The sequence below is a fragment of the Chiloscyllium punctatum genome, chromosome 41, assembly GCF_047496795.1.
Source record: "Chiloscyllium punctatum isolate Juve2018m chromosome 41, sChiPun1.3, whole genome shotgun sequence".
In the NCBI taxonomy this organism is placed as follows: domain Eukaryota; kingdom Metazoa; phylum Chordata; class Chondrichthyes; order Orectolobiformes; family Hemiscylliidae; genus Chiloscyllium; species Chiloscyllium punctatum.
In genome coordinates, this window is record NC_092779.1 from 35,436,682 (window position 1) to 35,456,760 (window position 20,079).

Here is a 20,079-nt window from a genome sequence, read left to right on the forward strand (position 1 = left end):
TTTTATCTTTTCTCTTCATTTCTCTTTTCTCTTCTTTTCCATTCTCTCTTCTTTTCTCTTTTCTCATTTCTCTTTTGTTTTCTCTTTTCTCTTTTCTCTTCATGTCTTTTTTTCTCTTCGATTCTTTTCTCTTCTTTTCTCTTTTCCATTTTCTCTTCTTTTCTCTTGTGTCTTTTCTCTTTTCACTTCTTTTCTCTTTTCTCTTTTCTATTTCCTCTACTTTTCTATTTTATCTCTTCTCTTCTTTTCTCTTTTCCCTTTTCTTTTCTCTTTTCTCTTCTTTTCTCCTTTCTCTTCTTTTCTCATTTCTCTTTTCTTTTCTCTTTTCTCTTTTCTCTTCTTTTCTCTTTTCTCATCTTTTCTCCTATTAAACCTTACCCTTTTCTCTTCTTTTTTCTTTTCTCTTCTTTTCTCGTTTATCTCCTTTTCTCTTTTCTCTTCTTTTCTCTTCATTTCACTTTCCTCATTTTTCTATTCTCATCTGTTCTCTTTTCTCTTCTTTGTTCTTTTCTCTTTTCTCTATTCTCTTCTGTTCTCTTTTGTCTTCTTTCCTCTGTTCCCTTTTCTCGTCTATTCTCTTTTATCTTTTCTCTTCATTTCTCTTTTCTCTTCTTTTCCATTCTCTCTTCTTTTCTCTTTTCTCATTTCTCATTTCTCTTTTCTTTTCTCTTTTCTCTTTTCTCATCTTTTCTCCTCTTACATCTTTTCCCTTTTCTCTTCTTTTTTCTTTTCTCTTCTTTTCTCTTTTCTCTTTTCTCTTATTTTCTCTTTTCCCTTTTCTCTTCTTTTCTCTATTCTCTTTTTCTCTTTACTCTTCTTTTCTCTTTTCGCTTTTCTCTTCTTATCTCTTCTCCTTTTTCTCATATCTGTTCTTTTCTCTTTTCTCTTTTCTCTTCATTTCTCTTCTTTTCTCTTTTCCCTTTACACCTCTATTTTCTTTTCTTCTTTTCTCTTTTCACTTTTCTTTTCTCTTTTCTCTTCTTTTCTCTTTTCTCATCTTTTCTCCTCTTTACTCTTTTCCCTTTTCTCTTCTTTTTTCTTTTCTCTTCTTTTCTCGTTTCTCTTCTTTTCTCTTCTTTTCTCTTTTCCCTTTTCTGTTCTCTTTTCTCTATTCTCTTCTTTTCTCTTTTCTCTTTTGTATTCTTTTCTCTTCTATTCACTTTTCTCTTATTTCTTTTCTCTTCTTTTCTCTTTTCTCTTCTTTTCTCCTTTCACGTTTCTTTTCTCTTTTCTCTTCTTTTCTCATACATTTTTTCTCTTTTCTCTTTTCTCTTCTTTTCTCTTCTTTTCTCTTTTCTCTACTTTCTTTTCTCTTTTCTCTTCTTCTCTTCTTTTCTCTTGTCTCTTCTTTTCCCTTCATTTCTCTTTTCTCTTTTGTATTCTTTTATCTTCTATTCACTTTTCTCTTTTATCTTTTCTTTTCTCTTCTTTTCTCTTTTCTCTTCTTTTCTCTTCATTTCACTTTCCTCATTTCTCTATTCTCATCTGTTCTCTTTTCTCTTCTTTGCTCTTTTCTCTTTTCTCTTCTTCTATCTTCTTTTATCTTCTTTCCTCTTTTCTCTTTTCTCTATTCTCTTCTGTTCTCTTTTGTCTTCTTTCCTCTGTTCCCTTTTCTCGTCTATTCTCTTTTATCTTTTCTCTTCATTTCTCTTTTCTCTTCTTTTCCATTCTCTCTTTTCTCATTTCTCTTTTCTTTTCTTTTCTCTTTTCTCTTTTCTCTTCTTGTCTCTTTTTTCTCTTCTATTCTTTTCTCTTCTTTTCTCTTTTCCATTTTCTCTTCTTTTCTCTTGTCTCTTTTCTCTTTTCACTTCTTTTCTCTTTTCTCTTTTCTAGTTCCTCTTCTTTTCTATTTTATCTCTTCTCATCTTTTCTCTTTCTCTTTTCTTTTCTCTTTTCTCTTCTTTTCTCTTTTTTCTTCTTTTCTCTTCTTTTCTCTTTCCCTTTTCTTTTCTCTTTTCTCTTCTTTTCTCTTTTCTCTTCTTTTCTCTATTCTCTTCTTTTCTCTTTTCTCTTCTTTTCTCTTCATTTCACTTTCCTCATTTCTCTATTCTCATCTGTTCTCTTTTCTCTTCTTTGCTCTTTTCTCTTTTCTCTTCTTCTATCTTCTTTTATATTCTTTTCTCTTTTCTCTTTTCTCTATTCTCTTCTGTTCTCTTTTGTCTTCTTTCCTCTGTTCCCTTTTCCCGTCTATTCTCTTTTATCTTTTCTCTTCATTTCTCTTTTCTCTTCTTTTCCATTCTCTCTTCTTTTCTCTTTTCTCATTTCTCTTTTGTTTTCTCTTTTCTCTTTTCTCTTCTTGTCTCTTTTTTCTCTTCGATTCTTTTCTCTTCTTTTCTCTTTTCCATTTTCTCTTCTTTTCTCTTGTGTCTTTTCTCTTTTCTCTTCTTTTCTCTTTTCTCATCTTTTCTCCTCTGAAATCTTTTCCCTTTTCTCTTCTTTTTTCTTTTCTCTTCTTTTCTCTTTTCTCTTATTTCCTCTTTTCACTTTTCACTTCTTTTCTCTTTTCTCTTTTCTATTTCCTCGTCTTTTCTATTTTATCTCTTCTCTTCTTTTCTCTTTCCCTTTTCTTTTCTCTTTTCTCTTCTTTTCTCTTTTCTCTTCTTTTCTCTTTTCTCTTCTTTTCTCTATTCCCTTCTTTTCTCTTTTCTCTTCTTTTCTCTTCATTTCACTTTCCTCATTTCTCTATTCTCATCTGTTCTCTTTTCTCTTCTTTGCTCTTTTCTCTTCTTCTATCTTCTTTTATCTTCTTTTCTCTTTTCTCTTTTCTCTATTCTCTTCTGTTCTCTTTTGTCTTCTTTCCTCTGTTCCCTTTTCTCGTCTATTCTCTTTTATCTTTTCTCTTCATTTCTCTTTTCTCTTCTTTTCCATTTTCTCTTCTTTTCTCTTTTCTCATTTCTCATTTCTCTTTTCTTTTCTCTTTTCTCTTTTCTCTTCTTGTCTCTTTTTTCTCTTCTATTCTTTTCTCTTCTTTTCTCTTTTCTATTTTCTCTTCTTTTCTCTTGTCTCTTTTCTCTTTTCACTTCTTTTCTCTTTTCTATCTCCTCTTCTTTTCTATTTTATCTCTTCTCTTCTTTTCTCTTTCCCTTTTCTTTTCTCTTTTCTCTTCTTTTCTCTTTTCTCTTCTTTTCTCTTCTTTTCTCCTTTCACTTTTCTTTTCTCTTTTCTCTTCTTTTCTCTTTTCTCATCTTTTCTCCTCTGAAATCTTTTCCCTTTTCTCTTCTTTTTTCTTTTCTCTTCTTTTCTCTTTTCTCTTATTTCCTCTTTTCACTTTTCTCTTCTTTTCTCTTGTCTCTTTTCTCTTTTCACTTCTTTTCTCTTTTCTCTTTTCTATTTCCTCGTCTATTCTATTTTATCTCTTCTCTTCTTTTCTCTTTCCCTTTTCTTTTCTCTTTTCTCTTCTTTTCTCTTTTCTCTTCTTTTCTCTTCTTTTCTCTTTCCCTTTTCTTTTCTCTTTTCTCTTCTTTTCTCTTTTCTCTTCTTTTCTCTATTCCCTTCTTTTCTCTTTTCTCTTCTTTTCTCTTCATTTCACTTTCCTCATTTCTCTATTCTCATCTGTTCTCTTTTCTCTTCTTTGCTCTTTTCTCTTCTTCTATCTTCTTTTATCTTCTTTTCTCTTTTCTCTTTTCTCTATTCTCTTCTGTTCTCTTTTGTCTTCTTTCCTCTGTTCCCTTTTCTCGTCTATTCTCTTTTATCTTTTCTCTTCATTTCTCTTTTCTCTTCTTTTCCATTCTCTCTTCTTTTCTCTTTTCTCATTTCTCATTTCTCTTTTCTTTTCTCTTTTCTCTTTTCTCTTCTTTTCTCTTTTCTCATCTTTTCTCCTCTTACATCTTTTCCCTTTTCTCTTCTTTTTTCTTTTCTCTTCTTTTCTCTTTTCTCTTTTCTCTTATTTTCTCTTTTCCCTTTTCTCTTCTTTTCTCTATTCTCTTTTTCTCTTTACTCTTCTTTTCTCTTTTCGCTTTTCTCTTCTTATCTCTTCTCCTTTTTCTCATATCTGTTCTTTTCTCTTTTCTCTTTTCTCTTCATTTCTCTTCTTTTCTCTTTTCCCTTTACACCTCTATTTTCTTTTCTTCTTTTCTCTTTTCACTTTTCTTTTCTCTTTTCTCTTCTTTTCTCTTTTCTCATCTTTTCTCCTCTTTACTCTTTTCCCTTTTCTCTTCTTTTTTCTTTTCTCTTCTTTTCTCGTTTCTCTTCTTTTCTCTTTTCCCTTTTCTGTTCTCTTTTCTCTATTCTCTTCTTTTCTCTTTTCTCTTTTGTATTCTTTTCTCTTCTATTCACTTTTCTCTTATTTCTTTTCTCTTCTTTTCTCTTTTCTCTTCTTTTCTCCTTTCACGTTTCTTTTCTCTTTTCTCTTCTTTTCTCATACATTTTTTCTCTTTTCTCTTTTCTCTTCTTTTCTCTTCTTTTCTCTTTTCTCTTCTTTCTTTTCTCTTTTCTCTTCTTCTCTTCTTTTCTCTTGTCTCTTCTTTTCTCTATTCTCTTCTTTTCTCTTTTCTCTTCTTTTCTCTTCATTTCACTTTCCTCATTTCTCTATTCTCATCTGTTCTCTTTTCTCTTCTTTGCTCTTTTCTCTTTTCTCTTCTTCTATCTTCTTTTATATTCTTTTCTCTTTTCTCTTTTCTCTATTCTCTTCTGTTCTCTTTTGTCTTCTTTCCTCTGTTCCCTTTTCCCGTCTATTCTCTTTTATCTTTTCTCTTCATTTCTCTTTTCTCTTCTTTTCCATTCTCTCTTCTTTTCTCTTTTCTCATTTCTCTTTTGTTTTCTCTTTTCTCTTTTCTCTTCTTGTCTTTTTTTCTCTTCGATTCTTTTCTCTTCTTTTCTCTTTTCCATTTTCTCTTCTTTTCTCTTGTGTCTTTTCTCTTTTCACTTCTTTTCTCTTTTCTCTTTTCTATTTCCTCTACTTTTCTATTTTATCTCTTCTCTTCTTTTCTCTTTTCCCTTTTCTTTTCTCTTTTCTCTTCTTTTCTCCTTTCTCTTCTTTTCTCATTTCTCTTTTCTTTTCTCTTTTCTCTTTTCTCTTCTTTTCTCTTTTCTCATCTTTTCTCCTATTAAACCTTACCCTTTTCTCTTCTTTTTTCTTTTCTCTTCTTTTCTCGTTTATCTCCTTTTCTCTTTTCTCTTCTTTTCTCTTCATTTCACTTTCCTCATTTTTCTATTCTCATCTGTTCTCTTTTCTCTTCTTTGTTCTTTTCTCTTTTCTCTATTCTCTTCTGTTCTCTTTTGTCTTCTTTCCTCTGTTCCCTTTTCTCGTCTATTCTCTTTTATCTTTTCTCTTCATTTCTCTTTTCTCTTCTTTTCCATTCTCTCTTCTTTTCTCTTTTCTCATTTCTCATTTCTCTTTTCTTTTCTCTTTTCTCTTTTCTCTTCTTTTCTCTTTTCTCATCTTTTCTCCTCTTACATCTTTTCCCTTTTCTCTTCTTTTCACTTTTTTCTTCTTTTCTCTTCTTTTCTCTTTCCCTTTTCTTTTCTCTTTTCTCTTCTTTTCTCTTTTCTCTTCTTTTCTCTATTCTCTTCTTTTCTCTTTTCTCTTCTTTTCTCATCATTTCACTTTCCTCATTTCTCTATTCTCATCTGTTCTCTTTTCTCTTCTTTGCTCTTTTCTCTTTTCTCTTCTTCTATCTTCTTTTATATTCTTTTCTCTTTTCTCTTTTCTCTATTCTCTTCTGTTCTCTTTTGTCTTCTTTCCTCTGTTCCCTTTTCCCGTCTATTCTCTTTTATCTTTTCTCTTCATTTCTCTTTTCTCTTCTTTTCCATTCTCTCTTCTTTTCTCTTTTCTCATTTCTCTTTTGTTTTCTCTTTTCTCTTTTCTCTTCTTGTCTCTTTTTTCTCTTCGATTCTTTTCTCTTCTTTCCTCTTTTCCATTTTCTCTTCTTTTCTCTTGTGTCTTTTCTCTTTTCTCTTCTTTTCACTTTTCTCATCTTTTCTCCTCTGAAATCTTTTCCCTTTTCTCTTCTTTTATCTCTTCTCTTCTTTTCTCTTTCCCTTTTCTTTTCTCTTTTCTCTTCTTTTCTCTTTTCTCTTCTTTTCTCTTCTTTTCTCTTTCCCTTTTCTTTTCTCTTTTCTCTTCTTTTCTCTTTTCTCTTCTTTTCTCTATTCCCTTCTTTTCTCTTTTCTCTTCTTTTCTCTTCATTTCACTTTCCTCATTTCTCTATTCTCATCTGTTCTCTTTTCTCTTCTTTGCTCTTTTCTCTTCTTCTATCTTCTTTTATCTTCTTTTCTCTTTTCTCTTTTCTCTATTCTCTTCTGTTCTCTTTTGTCTTTTTTCCTCTGTTCCCTTTTCTCGTCTATTCTCTTTTATCTTTTCTCTTCATTTCTCTTTTCTCTTCTTTTCCATTCTCTCTTCTTTTCTCTTTTCTCATTTCTCATTTCTCTTTTCTTTTCTCTTTTCTCTTTTCTCTTGTTTTCTCTTTTCTCATCTTTTCTCCTCTTACATCTTTTCCCTTTTCTCTTCTTTTTTCTTTTCTCTTCTTTTCTCTTTTCTCTTTTCTCTTATTTTCTCTTTTCCCTTTTCTCTTCTTTTCTCTATTCTCTTTTTCTCTTTACTCTTCTTTTCTCTTTTCGCTTTTCTCTTCTTATCTCTTCTCCTTTTTCTCATATCTGTTCTTTTCTCTTTTCTCTTTTCTCTTCATTTCTCTTCTTTTCTCTTTTCCCTTTACACCTCTATTTTCTTTTCTTCTTTTCTCTTTTCACTTTTCTTTTCTCTTTTCTCTTCTTTTCTCTTTTCTCATCTTTTCTCCTCTTTACTCTTTTCCCTTTTCTCTTCTTTTTTCTTTTCTCTTCTTTTCTCGTTTCTCTTCTTTTCTCTTCTTTTCTCTTTTCCCTTTTCTGTTCTCTTTTCTCTATTCTCTTCTTTTCTCTTTTCTCTTTTGTATTCTTTTCTCTTCTATTCACTTTTCTCTTATTTCTTTTCTCTTCTTTTCTCTTTTCTCTTCTTTTCTCCTTTCACGTTTCTTTTCTCTTTTCTCTTCTTTTCTCATACATTTTTTCTCTTTTCTCTTTTCTCTTCTTTTCTCTTCTTTTCTCTTTTCTCTTCTTTCTTTTCTCTTTTCTCTTCTTCTCTTCTTTTCTCTTGTCTCTTCTTTTCCCTTCATTTCTCTTTTCTCTTTTGTATTCTTTTATCTTCTATTCACTTTTCTCTTTTATCTTTTCTTTTCTCTTCTTTTCTCTTTTCTCTTCTTTTCTCTTCATTTCACTTTCCTCATTTCTCTATTCTCATCTGTTCTCTTTTCTCTTCTTTGCTCTTTTCTCTTTTCTCTTCTTCTATCTTCTTTTATCTTCTTTTCTCTTTTCTCTTTTCTCTATTCTCTTCTGTTCTCTTTTGTCTTCTTTCCTCTGTTCCCTTTTCTCGTCTATTCTCTTTTATCTTTTCTCTTCATTTCTCTTTTCTCTTCTTTTCCATTCTCTCTTTTCTCATTTCTCTTTTCTTTTCTTTTCTCTTTTCTCTTTTCTCTTCTTGTCTCTTTTTTCTCTTCTATTCTTTTCTCTTCTTTTCTCTTTTCCATTTTCTCTTCTTTTCTCTTGTCTCTTTTCTCTTTTCACTTCTTTTCTCTTTTCTCTTTTCTATTTCCTCTTCTTTTCTGTTTTATCTCTTCTCTTCTTTTCTCTTTATCTTTTCTTTTCTCTTTTCTCTTCTTTTCTCTTTTCTCTTCTTTTCTCTTCTTTTCTCCTTTCACTTTCCTTTTCTCTTTTCTCTTCTTTTCTTTTTTCTCATCTTTTCTCCTCTTAAATCTTTTCCCTTTTCTCTTCTTTTTTCTTTTCTCTTCTTTTCTCGTTTCTCTTCTTTTCCCTTTTCTCTTCTTTGCTCTTTTCTCTTTTCTCTATTCTCTTCTGTTCTCTTTTGTCTTCTTTCCTCTGTTCCCTTTTCTCGTCTAATCTCTTTTATCTTTTCTCTTCATTACTCTTTTCTCTTCTTTTCCATTCTCTCTTCTTTTCTCTTTTCTCATTTCTTTTCTCTTCATTTCTCTTTCCTCATTTCTCTATTCTCATCTGTTCTCTTTTCTCTTCTTTGCTCTTTTCTCTTTTCTCTTCTTCTATCTTCTTTTATCTTCTTTTCGCTTTTCTCTTTTCTCTATTTTCTTCTGTTCTCTTTTGTCTTCTTTCCTCTGTTCCCTTTTCTCGTCTATTCTCTTTTATCTTTTCTCTTCATTTCTCTTTTCTCTTCTTTTCCATTCTCTCTTCTTTTCTCTTTTCTCATTTCTCATTTCTCTTTTCTTTTCTCTTTTGTCTTTTCTCTTCTTGTCTCTTTTTTCTCTTCTATTCTTTTCTCTTCTTTTCTCTTGTCTCTTTTCTCTTTTCACTTCTTTTCTCTTTTCTCTTTTCTATTTCCTCGTCTTTTCTATTTTATCTCTTCTCTTCTTTTCTCTTTCCCTTTCCTTTTCTCTTTTCTCTTCTTTTTTCTTCTTTTCTCTTTCCCTTTTCTTTTCTCTTTTCTCTTCTTTTCTCTTTTCTCTTCTTTTCTCTATTATCTTCTTTTCTCTTTTCTCTTCTTTTCTCTTCATTTCACTTTCCTCATTTCTCTATTCTCATCTGTTCTCTTTTCTCTTCTTTGCTCTTTTCTCTTTTCTCTTCTTCTATCTTCTTTTATCTTCTTTTCTCTTTTCTCTTTTCTCTATTCTCTTCTGTTCTCTTTTGTCTTCTTTCCTCTGTTCCCTTTTCCCGTCTATTCTATTTTATCTTTTCTCTTCATTTCTCTTTTCTCTTCTTTTCCATTCTCTCTTCTTTTCTCTTTTCTCATTTCTCTTTTGTTTTCTCTTTTCTCTTTTCTCTTCTTGTCTCTTTTTTCTCTTCTATTCTTTTCTCTTCTTTTCTCTTTTCCATTTTCTCTTCTTTTCTCTTGTGACTTTTCTCTTTTCACTTCTTTTCTCTTTTCTGTTTTCTATTTCCTCTTCTTTTCTATTTTATCTCTTCTCTTCTTTTCTCTTTTCCCTTTTCTTTTCTCTTTTCTCTTCTTTTCTCTTTTCTAATCTTTTCTCATTTCTCTTTTCTTTTCTCTTTTCTCTTTTCTCTTCTTTTCTCTTTTCTCATCTTTTCTCCTCTTAAATCTTTTCCCTTTTCTCTTCTTTTTTCTTTTCTCTTCTTTTCTCGTTTCTCTTCTTTTCTCTTTTCTCTTCTTTTCTCTTCATTTCACTTTCCTCATTTTTCTATTCTCATCTGTTCTCTGTTCTCTTCTTTGCTCTTTTCTCTTTTCTCTATTCTCTTCTGTTCCCTTTTGTCTTCTTTCCTCTGTTCCCTTTTCTCGTCTATTCTCTTTTATCTTTTCTCTTCATTTCTCTTTTCTCTTCTTTTCCATTCTCTCTTCTTTTCTCTTTTCTCATTTCTTTTCTCTTCATTTCTCTTTCCTCATTTCTCTATTCTCATCTGTTCTCTTTTCTCTTCTTTGCTCTTTTCTCTTTTCTCTTCTTCTATCTTCTTTTATCTTCTTTTCTCTTTTCTCTTTTCTCTTTTCTCTATTTTCTTCTGTTCTCTTTTGTCTTCTTTCCTCTGTTCCCTTTTCTCGTCTATTCTCTTTTATCTTTTCTCTTCATTTCTCTTTTCTCTTCTTTTCCATTCTCTCTTCTTTTCTCTTTTCTCATTTCTCATTTCTCTTTTCTTTTCTTTTTTCTCTTCTTGTCTCTTTTTTCTCTTCTATTCTTTTCTCTTCTTTTCTCTTGTCTCTTTTCTCTTTTCACTTCTTTTCTCTTGTCTCTTTTCTCTTTTCACTTCTTTTCTCTTTTCTCTTTTCTATTTCCTCTTCTTTTCTGTTTCATCTCTTCTCTTCTTTTCTCTTTATCTTTTCTTTTCTCTTTTCTCTTCTTTTCTCTTTTCTCTTCTTTTCTCTTCTTTTCTCCTTTCACTTTCCTTTTCTCTTTTCTCTTCTTTTCTCTTTTCTCATCTTTTCTCCTCTTAAATCTTTTCCCTTTTCTCTTCTTTTTTCTTTTCTCTTCTTTTCTCGTTTCTCTTCTTTTCTCCTTTCTCTTCTTTTCTCTTCATTTCACTTTCATCATTTTTATATTCTCATCTGTTCTCTTTTCTCTTCTTTGCTCTTTTCTCTTTTCTCTATTCTCTTCTGTTCTCTTTTGTCTTCTTTCCTCTCTTCCCTTTTCTCGTCTAATCTCTTTTATCTTTTCTCTTCATTTCTCTTTTTTCTTCTTTTCCATTCTCTCTTCTTTTCTCTTTTCTCATTTCTTTTCTCTTCATTTCTCTTTCCTCATTTCTCTATTCTTATCTGTTCTCTTTTCTCTTCTTTGCTCTTTTCTCTTTTCTCTTCTTCTATCTTCTTTTATCTTCTTTTCTCTTTTCTCTTTTCTCTATTTTCTTCTGTTCTCTTTTGTCTTCTTTCCTCTGTTCCCTTTTCTCGTCTATTCTCTTTTATCTTTTCTCTTCATTTCTCTTTTCTCTTCTTTTCCATTCTCTCTTCTTTTCTCTTTTCTCATTTCTCATTTCTCTTTTCTTTTCTCTTTTCTCTTTTCTCTTCTTGTCTCTTTTTTCTCTTCTATTCTTTTCTCTTCTTTTCTCTTTTCCATTTTCTCTTCTTTTCTCTTGTCTCTTTTCTCTTTTCACTTCTTTTCTCATTTCTCTTTTCTATTTCCTCTTCTTTTCTATTTTATCTTTTCTCTTCTTTTCTCTTGTTTTCACTTTTCTATATCCTCTTCTTTTCTCTTCTTCTCTCTTCTTTTCTCTTTTCTCTTGTCCCCTTTCTCTTCTTTTCTCTTTTCCCTTTTCTCTTCTTTTCTCTATTCTGTTCTTTTCTCTTTCCTCATTTATCTTTTCTCTTCTTTTCTCTTTTCTCTTCTTTTCTCTTTTCTCTTCTTTTCTCTTCCTTTCTCTGTATATTCTCTTTTCTCTTTTCTCTTATTTTCTCTTTTCACTTTTCTCTTCTTTTCTCTTTTTTTTCTTCTTTTCTCTTCATTTCTCTTTCCTCATTTCTCTATTCTCATCTGTTCTCTTTTCTCTTCTTTGCACTTTTCTCTTTTCTCTTCTTCTATCTTCTTTTATCTTCTTTTCTCTTTTCTCTTTTCTCTATTCTCTTCTGTTCTCTTTTGTCTTCTTTCCTCTGTTCCCTTTTCTCGTCTATTCTCTTTTATCTTTCCTCTTCATTTCTCTTTTGTCTTCTTTTCCATTCTCTCTTTTCTCATTTCTCATTTCTCTTTTCTTTTCTCTTTTCTCTTTTCTCTTCTTGTCTCTTTTTTCTCTTCTATTCTTTTCTCTTCTTTTCTCTTGTCTCTTTTCTCTTTTCACTTCTTTTCTCTTGTCTCTTTTCTCTTTTCACTTCTTTTCTCTTTTCTCTTTTCTATTTCCTCTTCTTTTCTGTTTTATCTCTTCTCTTCTTTTCTCTTTATCTTTTCTTTTCTCTTTTCTCTTCTTTTCTCTTTTCTCTTCTTTTCTCTTCTTTTCTCCTTTCACTTTCCTTTTCTCTTTTCTCTTCTTTTCTTTTTTCTCATCTTTTCTCCTCTTAAATCTTTTCCCTTTTCTCTTCTTTTTTCTTTTCTCTTCTTTTCTCGTTTCTCTTCTTTTCTCTTTTCTCTTCTTTGCTCTTTTCTCTTTTCTCTATTCTCTTCTGTTCTCTTTTGTCTTCTTTCCTCTCTTCCCTTTTCTCGTCTAATCTCTTTTATCTTTTCTCTTCATTACTCTTTTCTCTTCTTTTCCATTCTCTCTTCTTTTCTCTTTTCTCATTTCTTTTCTCTTCATTTCTCTTTCCTCATTTCTCTATTCTCATCTGTTCTCTTTTCTCTTCTTTGCTCTTTTCTCTTTTCTCTTCTTCTATCTTCTTTTATCTTCTTTTCGCTTTTCTCTTTTCTCTATTTTCTTCTGTTCTCTTTTGTCTTCTTTCCTCTGTTCCCTTTTCTCGTCTATTCTCTTTTATCTTTTCTCTTCATTTCTCTTTTCTCTTCTTTTCCATTCTCTCTTCTTTTCTCTTTTCTCATTTCTCATTTCTCTTTTCTTTTCTCTTTTGTCTTTTCTCTTCTTGTCTCTTTTTTCTCTTCTATTCTTTTCTCTTCTTTTCTCTTGTCTCTTTTCTCTTTTCACTTCTTTTCTCTTTTCTCTTTTCTATTTCCTCGTCTTTTCTATTTTATCTCTTCTCTTCATTTCTCTTTCCCTTTCCTTTTCTCTTTTCTCTTCTTTTTTCTTCTTTTCTCTTTCCCTTTTCTTTTCTCTTTTCTCTTCTTTTCGCTTTTCTCTTCTTTTCTCTATTATCTTCTTTTCTCTTTTCTCTTCTTTTCTCTTCATTTCACTTTCCTCATTTCTCTATTCTCATCTGTTCTCTTTTCTCTTCTTTGCTCTTTTCTCTTTTCTCTTCTTCTATCTTCTTTTATCTTCTTTTCTCTTTTCTCTTTTCTCTATTCTCTTCTGTTCTCTTTTGTCTTCTTTCCTCTGTTCCCTTTTCCCGTCTATTCTATTTTATCTTTTCTCTTCATTTCTCTTTTCTCTTCTTTTCTCTTCATTTCACTTTCCTCATTTTTCTATTCTCATCTGTTCTCTTTTCTCTTCTTTGCTCTTTTCTCTTTTCTCTATTCTTTTCTGTTCTCTTTTGTCTTCTTTCCTCTGTTCCCTTTTCTCGTCTATTCTCTTTTATCTTTTCTCTTCATTTCTCTTTTCTCTTCTTTTCCATTCTCTCTTCTTTTCTCTTTTCTCATTTCTTTACTCTTCATTTCTCTTTCCTCATTTCTCTATTCTTATCTGTTCTCTTTTCTCTTCTTTGCTCTTTTCTCTTTTCTCTTCTTCTATCTTCTTTTATCTTCTTTTCTCTTTTCTCTTTTCTCTATTTTCTTCTGTTCTCTTTTGTCTTCTTTCCTCTGTTCCCTTTTCTCGTCTATTCTCTTTTATCTTTTCTCTTCATTTCTCTTTTCTCTTCTTTTCCATTCTCTCTTCTTTTCTCTTTTCTCATTTCTCATTTCTCTTTTCTTTTCTCTTTTCTCTTTTCTCTTCTTGTCTCTTTTTTCTCTTCTATTCTTTTCTCTTCTTTTCTCTTTTCCATTTTCTCTTCTTTTCTCTTGTCTCTTTTCTCTTTTCACTTCTTTTCTCATTTCTCTTTTCTATTTCCTCTTCTTTTCTATTTTATCTTTTCTCTTCTTTTCTCTTGTTTTCACTTTTCTATATCCTCTTCTTTTCTCTTCTTCTCTCTTCTTTTCTCTTTTCTCTTGTCCCCTTTCTCTTCTTTTCTCTTTTCCCTTTTCTCTTCTTTTCTCTATTCTGTTCTTTTCTCTTTCCTCATTTATCTTTTCTCTTCTTTTCTCTTTTCTCTTCTTTTCTCTTTTCTCTTCTTTTCTCTTCCTTTCTCTGTATATTCTCTTTTCTCTTTTCTCTTATTTTCTCTTTTCACTTTTCTCTTCTTTTCTCTTTTTTTTCTTCTTTTCTCTTCATTTCTCTTTCCTCATTTCTCTATTCTCATCTGTTCTCTTTTCTCTTCTTTGCACTTTTCTCTTTTCTCTTCTTCTATCTTCTTTTATCTTCTTTTCTCTTTTCTCTTTTCTCTATTCTCTTCTGTTCTCTTTTGTCTTCTTTCCTCTGTTCCCTTTTCTCGTCTATTCTCTTTTATCTTTCCTCTTCATTTCTCTTTTGTCTTCTTTTCCATTCTCTCTTTTCTCATTTCTCATTTCTCTTTTCTTTTCTCTTTTCTCTTTTCTCTTCTTGTCTCTTTTTTCTCTTCTATTCTTTTCTCTTCTTTTCTCTTGTCTCTTTTCTCTTTTCACTTCTTTTCTCTTGTCTCTTTTCTCTTTTCACTTCTTTTCTCTTTTCTCTTTTCTATTTCCTCTTCTTTTCTGTTTTATCTCTTCTCTTCTTTTCTCTTTATCTTTTCTTTTCTCTTTTCTCTTCTTTTCTCTTTTCTCTTCTTTTCTCTTCTTTTCTCCTTTCACTTTCCTTTTCTCTTTTCTCTTCTTTTCTTTTTTCTCATCTTTTCTCCTCTTAAATCTTTTCCCTTTTCTCTTCTTTTTTCTTTTCTCTTCTTTTCTCGTTTCTCTTCTTTTCTCTTTTCTCTTCTTTGCTCTTTTCTCTTTTCTCTATTCTCTTCTGTTCTCTTTTGTCTTCTTTCCTCTCTTCCCTTTTCTCGTCTAATCTCTTTTATCTTTTCTCTTCATTACTCTTTTCTCTTCTTTTCCATTCTCTCTTCTTTTCTCTTTTCTCATTTCTTTTCTCTTCATTTCTCTTTCCTCATTTCTCTATTCTCATCTGTTCTCTTTTCTCTTCTTTGCTCTTTTCTCTTTTCTCTTCTTCTATCTTCTTTTATCTTCTTTTCGCTTTTCTCTTTTCTCTATTTTCTTCTGTTCTCTTTTGTCTTCTTTCCTCTGTTCCCTTTTCTCGTCTATTCTCTTTTATCTTTTCTCTTCATTTCTCTTTTCTCTTCTTTTCCATTCTCTCTTCTTTTCTCTTTTCTCATTTCTCATTTCTCTTTTCTTTTCTCTTTTGTCTTTTCTCTTCTTGTCTCTTTTTTCTCTTCTATTCTTTTCTCTTCTTTTCTCTTGTCTCTTTTCTCTTTTCACTTCTTTTCTCTTTTCTCTTTTCTATTTCCTCGTCTTTTCTATTTTATCTCTTCTCTTCATTTCTCTTTCCCTTTCCTTTTCTCTTTTCTCTTCTTTTTTCTTCTTTTCTCTTTCCCTTTTCTTTTCTCTTTTCTCTTCTTTTCGCTTTTCTCTTCTTTTCTCTATTATCTTCTTTTCTCTTTTCTCTTCTTTTCTCTTCATTTCACTTTCCTCATTTCTCTATTCTCATCTGTTCTCTTTTCTCTTCTTTGCTCTTTTCTCTTTTCTCTTCTTCTATCTTCTTTTATCTTCTTTTCTCTTTTCTCTTTTCTCTATTCTCTTCTGTTCTCTTTTGTCTTCTTTCCTCTGTTCCCTTTTCCCGTCTATTCTATTTTATCTTTTCTCTTCATTTCTCTTTTCTCTTCTTTTCTCTTCATTTCACTTTCCTCATTTTTCTATTCTCATCTGTTCTCTTTTCTCTTCTTTGCTCTTTTCTCTTTTCTCTATTCTTTTCTGTTCTCTTTTGTCTTCTTTCCTCTGTTCCCTTTTCTCGTCTATTCTCTTTTATCTTTTCTCTTCATTTCTCTTTTCTCTTCTTTTCCATTCTCTCTTCTTTTCTCTTTTCTCATTTCTTTTCTCTTCATTTCTCTTTCCTCATTTCTCTATTCTCATCTGTTCTCTTTTCTCTTCTTTGCTCTTTTCTCTCTTCTCTTCTTTTCTCTTGTGACTTTTCTCTTTTCACTTCTTTTCTCTTTTCTCATTTCTCATTTCTCTTTTCTTTTCTCTTTTCTCTTTTCTCTTCTTGTCTCTTTTTTCTCTTCTATTCTTTTCTCTTCTTTTCTCTTTTCCATTTTCTCTTCTTTTCTCTTCTTTTCTCTTTCCCTTTTCTTTTCTCTTTTCTCTTCTTTTCTCTTTTCTCTTCTTTTCTCTATTCTCTTCTTTTCTCTTTTCTCTTCTTTTCTCTTCATTTCACTTTCCTCATTTTTCTATTCTCATCTGTTCTCTTTTCTCTTCTTTGCTCTTTTCTCTTTTCTCTATTCTCTTCTGTTCTCTTTTGTCTTCTTTCCTCTGTTCCCTTTTCTCGTCTATTCTCTTTTATCTTTTCTCTTCATTTCTCTTTTCTCTTCTTTTCCATTCTCTCTTCTTTTCTCTTTTCTCATTTCTCTTTTCTTTTCTCTTTTCTCTTTTCTCTTCTTGTCTCTTTTTTCTCTTCTATTCTTTTCTCTTCTTTTCTCTTTTCCATTTTCTCTTCTTTTCTCTTGTGACTTTTCTCTTTTCACTTCTTTTCTCTTTTCTGTTTTCTATTTCCTCTTCTTTTCTATTTTATCTCTTCTCTTCTTTTCTCTTTTCCCTTTTCTTTTCTCTTTTCTCTTCTTTTCTCTTTTCTAATCTTTTCTCATTTCTCTTTTCTTTTCTCTTTTCTCTTTTCTCTTCTTTTCTCTTTTCTCCTCTTAAATCTTTTCCCTTTTCTCTTCTTTTTTCTTTTCTCTTCTTTTCTCGTTTCTCTTCTTTTCTCTTTTCTCTTCTTTTCTCTTCATTTCACTTTCCTCATTTTTCTATTCTCATCTGTTCTCTTTTCTCTTCTTTGCTCTTTTCTCTTTTCTCTATTCTCTTCTGTTCTCTTTTGTCTTCTTTCCTCTGTTCCCTTTTCTCGTCTATTCTCTTTTATCTTTTCTCTTCATTTCTCTTTTCTCTTCTTTTCCATTCTCTCTTCTTTTCTCTTTTCTCATTTCTTTTCTCTTCATTTCTCTTTCCTCATTTCTCTATTCTCATCTGTTCTCTTTTCTCTTCTTTGCTCTTTTCTCTCTTCTCTTCTTCTATCTTCTTTTATCTTCTTTTCTCTTTTCTCTTTTCTCTTTTCTCTATTTTCTTCTGTTCTCTTTTGTCTTCTTTCCTCTGTTCCCTTTTCTCGTCTATTCTCTTTTATCTTTTCTCTTCATTTCTCTTTTCTCTTCTTTTCCATTCTCTCTTCTTTTCTCTTTTCTCATTTCTCATTTCTCTTTTCTTTTCTTTTTTCTCTTCTTGTCTCTTTTTTCTCTTCTATTCTTTTCTCTTCTTTTCTCTTGTCTCTTTTCTCTTTTCACTTCTTTTCTCTTGTCTCTTTTCTCTTTTCACTTCTTTTCTCTTTTCTCTTTTCTATTTCCTCTTCTTTTCTGTTTCATCTCTTCTCTTCTTTTCTCTTTATCTTTTCTTTTCTCTTTTCTCTTCTTTTCTCTTTTCTCTTCTTTTCTCTTCTTTTCTCCTTTCACTTTCCTTTTCTCTTTTCTCTTCTTTTCTCTTTTCTCATCTTTTCTCCTCTTAAATCTTTTCCCTTTTCTCTTCTTTTTTCTTATCTCTTCTTTTCTCGTTTCTCTTCTTTTCTCCTTTCTCTTCTTTTCTCTTCATTTCACTTTCATCATTTTTATATTCTCATCTGTTCTCTTTTCTCTTCTTTGCTCTTTTCTCTTTTCTCTATTCTCTTCTGTTCTCTTTTGTCTTCTTTCCTCTCTTCCCTTTTCTCGTCTAATCTCTTTTATCTTTTCTCTTCATTTCTCTTTTTTCTTCTTTTCCATTCTCTCTTCTTTTCTCTTTTCTCATTTCTTTTCTCTTCATTTCTCTTTCCTCATTTCTCTATTCTCATCTGTTCTCTTTTCTCTTCTTTGCTCTTTTCTCTTTTCTCTTCTTCTATCTTCTTTTATCTTCTTTTCTCTTTTCTCTTTTCTCTATTTTCTTCTGTTCTCTTTTGTCTTCTTTCCTCTGTTCCCTTTTCTCGTCTATTCTCTTTTATCTTTTCTCTTCATTTCTCTTTTCTCTTCTTTTCCATTCTCTCTGCTTTTCTCTTTTCTCATTTCTCATTTCTCTTTTCTTTTCTCTTTTCTCTTTTCTCTTCTTGTCTCTTTTTTCTCTTCTATTCTTTTCTCTTCTTTTCTCTTTTCCATTTTCTCTTCTTTTCTCTTGTCTCTTTTCTCTTTTCACTTCTTTTCTCATTTCTCTTTTCTATTTCCTCTTCTTTTCTATTTTATCTTTTCTCTTCTTTTCTCTTGTTTTCGCTTTTCTATATCCTCTTCTTTTCTCTTCTTCTCTCTTCTCTTGTCCCCTTTCTCTTCTTTTCTCTTTTCCCTTTTCTCTTCTTTTCTCTATTCTGTTCTTTTCTCTTTCCTCATTTCTCTTTTCTCTTCTTTTCTCTTTTCTCTTCTTTTCTCTTTTCTCTTCTTTTCTCTTCCTTTCTCTGTATATTCTCTTTTCTCTTTTCTCTTATTTTCTCTTTTCACTTTTCTCTTCTTTTCTCTTTTTTTTCTTCTTTTCTCTTCATTTCTCTTTCCTCATTTCTCTATTCTCATCTGTTCTCTTTTCTCTTCTTTGCACTTTTCTCTTCTTCTATCTTCTTTTATCTTCTTTTCTCTTTTCTCTTTTCTCTATTCTCTTCTGTTCTCTTTTGTCTTCTTTCCTCTGTTCCCTTTTCTCGTCTATTCTCTTTTATCTTTCCTCTTCATTTCTCTTTTGTCTTCTTTTCCATTCTCTCTTTTCTCATTTCTCATTTCTCTTTTCTTTTCTTTTCTCTTTTCTCTTTTCTCTTCTTGTCTCTTTTTTCTCTTCTATTCTTTTCTCTTTTTTTCTATTGTCTCTTTTCTCTTTTCAGTTCTTTTCTCTTGTCTCTTTTCTCTTTTCACTTCTTTTCTCTTTTCTCTTTTCTATTTCCTCTTCTTTTCTGTTTTATCTCTTCTCTTCTTTTCTCTTTATCTTTTCTTTTCTCTTTTCTCTTCTTTTCTCTTTTCTCTTCTTTTCTCTTCTTTTCTCCTTTCACTTTCCTTTTCTCTTTTCTCTTCTTTTCTTTTTTCTCATCTTTTCTCCTCTTAAATCTTTTCCCTTTTCTCTTCTTTTTTCTTTTCTCTTCTTTTCTCGTTTCTCTTCTTTTCTCTTTTCTCTTCTTTGCTCTTTTCTCTTTTCTCTATTCTCTTCTGTTCTCTTTTGTCTTCTTTCCTCTGTTCCCTTTTCTCGTCTAATCTCTTTTATCTTTTCTCTTCATTACTCTTTTCTCTTCTTTTCCATTCTCTCTTCTTTTCTCTTTTCTCATTTCTTTTCTCTTCATTTCTCTTTCCTCATTTCTCTATTCTCATCTGTTCTCTTTTCTCTTCTTTGCTCTTTTCTCTTTTCTCTTCTTCTATCTTCTTTTATCTTCTTTTCGCTTTTCTCTTTTCTCTATTCTCTTCTGTTCTCTTTTGTCCTCTTTCCTCTGTTCCCTTTTCTCGTCTATTCTCTTTTATCTTTTCTCTTCATTTCTCTTTTCTCTTCTTTTCCATTCTCTCTTCTTTTCTCTTTTCTCATTTCTCATTTCTCTTTTCTTTTCTCTTTTGTCTTTTCTCTTCTTGTCTCTTTTTTCTCTTCTATTCTTTTCTCTTCTTTTCTCTTGTCTCTTTTCTCTTTTCACTTCTTTTCTCTTTTCTCTTTTCTATTTCCTCGTCTTTTCTATTTTATCTCTTCTCTTCTTTTCTCTTTCCCTTTCCTTTTCTCTTTTCTCTTCTTTTTTCTTCTTTTCTCTTTCCCTTTTCTTTTCTCTTTTCTCTTCTTTTCTCTTTTCTCTTCTTTTCTCTATTATCTTCTTTTCTCTTTTCTCTTCTTTTCTCTTCATTTCACTTTCCTCATTTCTCTATTCTCATCTGTTCTCTTTTCTCTTCTTTGCTCTTTTCTCTTTTCTCTTCTTCTATCTTCTTTTATCTTCTTTTCTCTTTTCTCTTTTCTCTATTCTCTTCTGTTCTCTTTTGTCTTCTTTCCTCTGTTCCCTTTTCCCGTCTATTCTATTTTATCTTTTCTCTTCATTTCTCTTTTCTCTTCTTTTCCATTCTCTCTTCTTTTCTCTTTTCTCATTTCTCTTTTCTTTTCTCTTTTCTCTTTTCTCTTCTTGTCTCTTTTTTCTCTTCTATTCTTTTCTCTTCTTTTCTCTTTTCCATTTTCTCTTCTTTTCTCTTGTGACTTTTCTCTTTTCACTTCTTTTCTCTTTTCTGTTTTCTATTTCCTCTTCTTTTCTATTTTATCTCTTCTCTTCTTTTCTCTTTTCCCTTTTCTTTTCTCTTTTCTCTTCTTTTCTCTTTTCTAATCTTTTCTCATTTCTCTTTTCTTTTCTCTTTTCTCTTTTCTCTTCTTTTCTCTTTTCTCATCTTTTCTCCTCTTAAATCAATTCCCTTTTCTCTTCTTTTTTCTTTTCTCTTCTTTTCTCGTTTCTCTTCTTTTCTCTTTTCTCTTCTTTTCTCTTCATTTCACTTTCCTCATTTTTCTATTCTCATCTGTTCTCTTTTCTCTTCTTTGCTCTTTTCTCTTTTCTCTATTCTCTTCTGTTCTCTTTTGTCTTCTTTCCTCTGTTCCCTTTTCTCGTCTATTCTCTTTTATCTTTTCTCTTCATTTCTCTTTTCTCTTCTTTTCCATTCTCTCTTCTTTTCTCTTTTCTCATTTCTTTTCTCTTCATTTCTCTTTCCTCATTTCTCTATTCTCATCTGTTCTCTTTTCTCTTCTTTGCTCTTTTCTCTTTTCTCTTCTTCTATCTTCTTTTATCTTCTTTTCTCTTTTCTCTTTTCTCTTTTCTCTATTTTCTTCTGTTCTCTTTTGTCTTCTTTCCTCTGTTCCCTTTTCTCGTCTATTCTCTTTTATCTTTTCTCTTCATTTCTCTTTT